A 7,402-nucleotide genomic window follows, 5' to 3' on the forward strand; every position below is an offset into this window, starting at 1 on the left:
TCTCCTGAACCCCAGGCTCTTATATTCAAATGTGTTTTTGATTTTTATTTGTTTATCTAATAGTCATCACACATTTGGTAAGGTTTAAACAACACTCTTGATTTTTCTCTACAAATATGTTTCTCTTCACAGTTTCCCCATGAGGAAACAGCAAAACCATTCTTCTAAATGATTCTTAGAGCTCCTCTCAGAAAGTCTTCTCTCCTGTCTCTTTAAATTACATCCTGATTCTGATTATTCTCACAGTCCCCTACAAGGAACTATGCAGATTCAAGCGACCGTGATTTTTCTCCTAGGCAATTGCAACAATCTCCTGGCATTTCTCCTAGCTGGCACTCTTTGTTTCTCTAGTGTCGGTTCAAAAGCACAAACGCTAAAAATAAATAAAAAAGAAAGAAGTAATATGTCAGTGTTCTGTTAAGCTCTTGCTATAGTTTTCAATCTTGTGTAGAGTAGTACCCATAGACCTACCAAAAGCTTAGAAGGTCAGCTTCCAGATTTCTTCTCTGATCTCATTTTTTAAGGCTCTTATTCATTCTGGTGCAGCCATTCTGGCCTCATTGCTGCTAATCAAACTCATCAAGCATATTCATTCCCAAACCATGGCCTTAATTCTTGCTCATTCCATCCGGTATATTTCCCTCCTGATATTCATGTCTTGTTCCTCAGTACCTTCAGATCACTGCTCAAATTTCACTTTATCACAGTGGTTTTCCTATGTGACTGACATAAAGTGTATCCTCCCTGTCTCTTACACTATCCATCACTCCCACTACTCCATATTATCGCCACCTCAAACACCCCCCTACACACATGCACACACACACACAGATAATAGAAAAAAAGATAGATGATGGATGGATGGATGGATGGATGGATAGAAAGACAGATACATACATACATACAAACATACATAGAAAATAGATAGATAAATAGATAAAGTGATAGTCTCCCCCAGTAACCTTTCTCTCCACCATATCTAAGAAACTTTGTTTTTAGAAATGAACATAGTAGAAATAGTAGATTTATTAAAAAATAAAGGTATCATGTTATTACTAAAAATGCCAAATTATTTTATATTTTTCAAAATAGTCTCTTTTTCTGGTTGCCTTATATTTTTACAATGGCAATGATGAACTACAAACATCTCCTCTGACTCCTCAGTACAGACTTAGGCACACCCTCTCCATTAGATGACTCTCATGCTTACAAGGTGCCAGCGTCTTCCTTTTATTCTCACTACCACCACGGCGAGAGAAGTATCTCTAATTCTCTGTCTCCTAGATTCCACAGATCATATCTATTTGAAATTCATGAACATTTTTGTTACAATTTCCCTAACTACTTTCTAAGCTCTCGTCAGGTTTGTGGCATACAGTATTTTTCACCTTGATTTTGTAGCCACCTTCTCTATAAATACGCTACCTACAGCGTATGTATACGCTGTATATCTACAGCGTACTGTAGATACAGTTGTATCTACAACTTTCAAATCCTCTCCTTTTATTAGGGCCAAGTGTTATTATATTTCTTCCCTAGAAACATTAGCTAAGGTTGATCTGTTAGTTGCACTCAGCATTTTCGACTTTTATCACATCCAGTATGATATAATAGTTCTTTGCATATATCATAAAAGAGGTACATTTTTGAAAATATAAACTGATGTATTCACCTATACATATTTAAAATATTATTCAGCTCAAAGAGATAAAGTGTATCTATAAATAATACAAAATCCTCTAACAAAATTAAAGTTTAAATGATAAATTGAGTGAAATGTTATCACAATAAAACCAAGGAATGGTTAATTTTATCTACTGAACAATGGTAAATAGATAAGGGTAGTACATTCAAAACTACTGGGTGGATGGTAAGGAATTTAAAAATATATTGTTTAACAAATTATGAATATGGAAGCTTCATTTAATCTATTTTGCTCTGAATTGGTCCCTAAGGTATCTATAACTGACAGTATTGAGTTGCTTGTTTTAAGTTTTGGGGGTTTGGGGGGGGTTATTTGTTTATTTTGAGAGGGAGCACAAGTGTGAGCTGGGAAGGGGCAGAGAGAGAGAGGGAGAGAATCTCGAGCAAGCTCCGTGCTCAGTGAAGAGCCTGATACGGGGCTAGATCTTACAAACCGTGAGATCATGACCTGAGCCAAAATCAAGAATCAGATGCTTAACAGACTGAGCCACCCAGGCGCCCCAGGATGTCACTCATTCTTGAGGTCCCACCCTAATGACTTTGCTCAGCTGAAGCTATTGATATTTTTTCACTGAATATGAACCATCTGCACATGTTCCTGGCTAAGATCCCTCCTTCTGCTGAGGAAGTTTGGAGAGGTTTACAGAAAAGCCTCCTCTCTATCTTGCTCTGTTTTGATATGTATCTATGCACTCCGAGACTTCGTGGCTCCATAGACGTCTGACGTGATGACATCTGACAAATGGGTATCTCGCCTCCACTGGCTGCATTTGCTAGATCTCTTGTTTCTTTGGTAGAGGTTACACAACAAGAAATGCATAGGAAAAAAATAACCCAGTTATGTAAATAAATCTATCAAATGTACCAGCCCGTCCTATTAACTGATGGTCCTATTTCTATAAAGTACTATTTGGTAGAGATATAAGAATTCATGATCCTCCTAATATACTAAGACCTTCCTCCAAATTATGGAGTCTATTTGGCATAATTAAGCTTCCTAGTATTTTCCCCATGATTCGAATACATACGCATAGAACTCTAGAGCATCTGTCTAAATATTTTCCCCTTTGCATTTCCTTTAAGAAGACATGTATATTTTAAAATGTTTAGACATACCAACTTACAAGTCAAAATAATTAAATGTTGTCACTTATTTTGTCACAGAACACATGCTATGGCTATAAGGAATATAATTCATCACTTAGCAGTTGAGATACCCCAAAAAAAGATAACATGAAAGCACTCAATTTTATGTACTAGAAACTGAATAAAATGCAAAAAAAAACCCCAAAAAGGTAAGAAAAGAAAAAAATAAAACAAAGTATTTTTGCTGAAGAACGATATACTTCTTTGAATAGACATTCTCTTGTAAAGTTACTAAAATTGTATTATTTCCAGAAAAGGCAAACAGGAGCTGACAGGGTGTGATGTGTGGCTTCCAGTGACTGTGGGGAGTGAGCGCGGTCCTGGTGGAGGGTCAGGGAGAAGGTGGGATACACTGAGCATCAGAGGGTGTTCAGAGAATGGCCCAATCAGGCTGGACGCAGAGGCTTGCAGGACCCTTCCTTCCAGAGGAATCCTGAAATAGCAGGATCTCAGAAGTTCTACAGGGGCCGCGGGGGAGTCCTGTGAAGAGAAACACCAGGAGGCCCCTTGTTCCAGGTTCCTCTGTGAGGACTTTGGCTCGGGCCACCTATCAAACTAACCACAATCATCGGTGATGCTTCCCCTCCCTAAGCGTTACAAAGCAGAGCTCAGAGAATCAGTTAATATCTACTTAAAAGGCTTAAAAAAAAAAAAAAAAAGTATGGAAGTGCAGGCAACAGAGACACAAGTAAAAAGAAACAACTCAAAAAGTAGAAAAGCTGTGATTTAAATGGGCAGATGACAAAATGCGGAAAACAATAAAATATCAGTTAATTATGAAATCTATGGTTATAAAACAGAAGGCAAGTATCCTTGAACTTAGAAGCAGTAATACGTACACATATATATATTCATACATGCATTTATGTTTAAAATATGTGTACATGTAACTGAATTGGATGCAAAGAGAGTGAGGGAGAGAGACACAGACAGAGAGATAGACACCAGTTTCACAGAATATACCAAAACAAACATACAGAAGGAAAAGTAAATGAGAGATACTATAAATGAACTATCTGCGGCATTCTCAAATATGGAATTCATGTGTGCTATTTTATTTATTTATTTATTTATTTATTTATTTATTTATTTAGAGAGACAGAGGGAAAGCAAGCAGGGGAGGAGCAGGGAGAGGGAGAGACAGAATCCCAAGCAGGATCCGCCCTATCAGGGTATAGCCAGACGAGGGGCTCGAACTCACAAACCATGAGATCGTGACCTGAGCTGAAACCAAGAGTCGGACGCTTAACTGACTGAGCCACCCAGGCACCTCCATGTGAACATTGTTGCATGTTAATCCTTTAAATATCCAGAGGGATAATACAAAACTAAAAAGACTATAATAGCACAATATAAGAGAAAAAAAAGTATGCAAACAATGAAGGTGGCAGAAGGTCAAAGAATCCAATAAAAGTACATTTTCACCACTTCTGCTACTATTCCTTGATCCGAACTCCATCAAGATCATTGCAAGGGATTTCCTGCCTGCTCATGTCTCCCTATATCCTAGTGTCAATACAGCAACCAGATTGAACCTCATAAGATATTAGAGCATTTTAAATTTCTTCCCTGGCAAGTACATTCAAATGGTGTCTTAGGTCACTCACAATAAAAGTCAGTCATTTCCATAACCAAAGACTTTTGTGGTTCATCCACTTTTAATCCCCTTTACCTATCTAAACTTATCTACTATTCCTTTCAGTCCACTGCATTTCCTTAAACATTGCCCGATGCCAGTGTCCATGCTGTAAGTGTAAGCACTATCTTATATTGCCATAACGGAAGGATAGAAAGAAGAAACAGTTTATCCATTTTCTTTTCATGCAGTAGTATAATCCTTGAAATGAATTTGATAGAAATGTTAAAGAGAAAATAAAACTGGATGTCAATTTCATTTATAAGTTTGCACACAAATATTACTCACAAGTGTTCCGTGCTCTATGCTCCTTCTTGCATTTGCTAAGGTTTTTTTTAAAGAGTATCCCATTGGTGTCTTCTTTTTTTCATGTTTATTTATTTTTGAGAGATAGAGAGACAAAGCACAATCAGGGGAGGGGCAGAGAGAGAGGGAGATACAGAATTGGAAGCAGGCTCTAGGCTCTGAGCTGTCAGCACAGATCCCGACTCGGGGCTCCAACCCACAAACCGCGAGATCGTGACCTGAGCCAAAGTCCAATGCTTAACTGACTAAGCCATCCAGGCACACCACCCTCCTCTCCCCACTCCATTGATGCCTTCTGCAATGTGACAAGGACGTCCTGACCTTCACTGGTGTCCTTCTGGTATGCACATCTGGTTCTCCAAGCCTGTCCATTGCCTCTGTTATCACCACCTCCCTCTTTCTTACTGTCTGCTCTCAACAGTGCATGCTAAAACTTGGGTCAATTCATGTCATTTCACTCTTTGGAGCTACGTAACTAATTCTTAATTCACTCAATAAAGTTCAAAATTCTGACCCTTCAGGATTCATCCCATAATTTTTCTGACATCATCTTCCAATGCATCTCATTTATTCTCTCCACTCTGGCCAAACAGGGCTTCTAACTGTTCATCCTGCCCCCACACGGTCACTTCATACAACTTCCAAAAAACTATTTTCCTTCGATATCCAGATGTTATCCTTTCCCCTTACTATACCTACTTCCTTATATCTCTCTTCAAATGTTGATTTTCAGTGAGGTACCCCTAGGACTCCTATGTGTCCTTCTTGCTCTCGACTTCTCATACACATGTATGTTACACATTTAGTCTATAGCTATCTTAAACACCTACAAGGGTGCCTGGTATATAAATGGAGCTCAATAAATATTTACTAAATGAGCATGTGGCTTTGTGTCCTGTTCTCAATGATTTTAGACACTTTGATTATCTTCACCCTTATTAGTCTTTCTCAATAATATCATTCTCAACTTGATTTTGTCCTACTTCTATGCATCTAGTCTTCAAACAGTTTATTATAGCGACTTACATTTCACAAGCAGGGACCCAAGTCATGGAGATTACTGACCATCTGAGCATTAGAAGTACCAAGAAGAAGAAAATACCTTGGATAAGTCACTGCTTCTTAGAGAAGGGATTTTAGATTTTTCCAGAATCTATGTGATCCCTTGAACCCGTTAAAGTGGCTCTTTATTCACGCATTATATTTTCACAAGTATAAAATAAATACTTAAAAATAATCCATGAAGTATAAAGTACAATATAGATTTCATTTAGGTAACTCTAAGTTAGATTATGTGGGCTGTTGCTCAGCAAACGTAGCTGAGACGTTCAACTGATGCCTCTACTAACAGTGAAATTTTATACGAAAAAAAATGTGAACGAACCATGTAAAGGATGTGTTATTAGTTCCTCTCTTAATTTAGAAAATTATGCTATGAATTAACTTTTCTTAATCTAATTTTCCTTGATATAGAGGATACCCTATTCTTTCACTCTTCATTTGTTGATGCTTTCAGTAAATGAAGAAATAATTACCAAGCACCTATTTGTGTCATTCAACGGGGTTTTATAAGGCTGAAGCTCACCATGGAATTTCAGTAATGAAGTTACAAATAGGTGTTTAACTCAATATCAGACACTCCACGGAGAACTTAGGATATCAATAAGAAGAGATAGAATATTAATTAACTGAATTGTTACTTCAATTCAATAATTTAGGATGAATATCCCTTTTTTACAAATGGGAACCAGAAGAAGAAAGAAGGTCCCTCATTTGTTCAAGGCCACGTAACTCATATTTTTGAAAATTCATCTCAAAACTATTTGGTTCCAGAATCCTTGTTCCAAAAGACTAGAGTCTACTTTCTTGAATATGAATAAATACAATTCCTACTGCCAAAGAGTTCAGAGTCTAACAGGAAATATGAGAATATAAAATATTTAATATTATGGTATAAGTGCTATAATAAAAGTTTGTATGGAATTTTACAGCGGCTCAGATTAACAAGTAATTTGCAAATGTGTAATAGGTAGCAAAGCATGGGAAGCTAAAGTCTGATGATGACCTCACTAAATCTGAGAGATAATTTAGCAAGGATATCCAGCCTCTCCTAGAAAATAAGAAAAAAACAATTATGATGAATTATTAGATGAGTTTGTGAGGTCACTTACAATTCTCTGTGAGTTGTTTTTATCTCTGTCTCCACGAGATAGCTATCTTATTACTCTGAGGTGTGAATATCTATTTTTGGAGCATTTAACTTTATAAACACTTGAAGATTGGAAGGGAGAGTATTAACATTCATTAGATGAATCCTTTGTTCACTGTTAACGTGTCTCGTTTCTCTCCTTCTAAATACAAGCGGTACCTTTCAATTCCACATACAGTAAAAGATAATTGGGTACTTGGAAATAACATAACCAAAGATGAGATCCATGAACATCCCATTGTCAGTCTGTCGCATTAATAAAAGTGCAATCATCTTGCTTTATTTTAAATATGCTGTGTGAGAAAATACAAAAAGAAATCCAGCATCCCTGGTATGCAGCATTGTTATTTTTATTGCCAGGTTATTCTCTAATGCAAAAATCACAGATGTTGACCAAAATT

This window comes from Lynx rufus, unplaced genomic scaffold (assembly GCF_022079265.1).
Source record: "Lynx rufus isolate CCGP_SWC_20201006 ecotype Redwood Valley unplaced genomic scaffold, mLynRuf1.p SCAF_1, whole genome shotgun sequence".
In the NCBI taxonomy this organism is placed as follows: Eukaryota; Metazoa; Chordata; class Mammalia; order Carnivora; family Felidae; genus Lynx; species Lynx rufus.